A 1,481-nucleotide genomic window follows, 5' to 3' on the forward strand; every position below is an offset into this window, starting at 1 on the left:
ATATTACCAATATGAGAATATGATGAACATTTGTGAACCATAGCCAATATCACAATTCCTAAGAATTCTAATTCATAAAAGTTAAAATGTCTCTGGAAGGAACAATGGATGCTGAGGAGGGCAACACACAGAGTTGTCATGCTCAACAATTTGTCTGTTGCTTCTGGCCAGGAAACGGTGAGAATACTTTTGTGCAGCAGCAAAGAGGGCCAGAGTGAAACTTTGTTCTGCAGGAGATTGTTCAGGAGAATGGGGTGAAAATGTTCTTACAGATTTGGTCAGGAAAAATGGGATACTAATTTAATTCAGTGCAAGTTTATTGAGGAAAAAAGGATTCTATGTGATGTGAGAGAAAACACAAGAACAGTAATGAATGAGAATGATACAGAGGGAAAACTCTCAAACATACAGAAAATAAGCCAGGCGCTGCTGGATCACGACTGTAATCCCAGCTACTCAGGAGGCTAAGATCTGAGGGTCAAGGTTCAAAGCCAAGCTAGGCAGAAAAGTCTGGGAGACTCTTATCTCCAAGAAACCACTACAAAACCAGAAGTGGTGCTGTGGCTCAAGCAGTAGAGCACTTGCCATGAGCTGAAGACCTCAGGGACAGCACGCAGACCCTGAGTTCAAGCCCCAAGACTGACAGAAAAAAATTTCAGAAAATATTGGATATATATTTACCTTCTATTATCTCTATACACCATGAATAATGTCATACTGGGTCTGGGAAGGTGGCTCAGTAGTAGAGCACTTGCCTTGCAAGCCTGAGGGCCTGGGTTCGATTCCTCAGTACCAAATAAGCAAAAAGAAAAAGCCGGAAGTGGTGCGGTGGCTCAAGTGATAGAGTGCTAGCCTTGAGCTGAAGAGCTGAGGGACAGCGCTCAGGCCAATAGTTCAGGCCCCATGACTGGACCCCCCCAAAAAAAAGAAAAGAAAAATGTCATATTGGACTGTGTACTGGTGACTCACGCCTATAATCCTAGCTATTCAGGAGGCTGAGATCTAAGGATTGAGGTTCAAAGCCTACCTGGGCAGGAAAGTCCATGAGACTTTCATCTCCAATGAACCACAGAAAACCAAAAGTGGCTCTGTGGCTCAAGTGATAGACTGTTCGCCTTGAGCTGATGAATGGAGACAGCGCCCAGGCCCAGCTTCAAGTCCCATGACCAACCAAAAATACAAAAGTCATGTTGTAGCCATCCCCACAGGGATTTTACATGGATGTGCTATTTGTGCAACAGGTGTTCAAAAAATGAAGATTTTACAAAAAGTGAAGCCAATCAGATGCACAGGCACCGGGCGCTCCTTGTACCATCCACTGCCGTACCTGATGGAGCCCCAGGGACCACAGGAAGAGACAGCCAGTGATCTTCCTTCCTAATACCGCAGCCCAGTGTGGTGCCCTTGAATTCCCTCCTGATTCTAACATGTGTCTCCCCAGGTCCTTCCAGGCCCTACATCCCAGATTCAAAGGTCACAGC

General features: G+C 45.4%; 1 protein-coding gene across 1 annotated transcript in view; it reads left to right on the forward strand.

The window, feature by feature from the left end:
* Window positions 1–1,481, forward strand: part of LOC105994128 (vomeronasal type-1 receptor 96-like) — an 80,860-nt gene that overhangs the window by 57,157 nt on the left and 22,222 nt on the right. The window lies entirely within an intron of this gene.

Source organism: Dipodomys ordii, unplaced genomic scaffold (genome assembly GCF_000151885.1).
Source record: "Dipodomys ordii isolate 6190 unplaced genomic scaffold, Dord_2.0 Scaffold105, whole genome shotgun sequence".
In the NCBI taxonomy this organism is placed as follows: Eukaryota; Metazoa; Chordata; class Mammalia; order Rodentia; family Heteromyidae; genus Dipodomys; species Dipodomys ordii.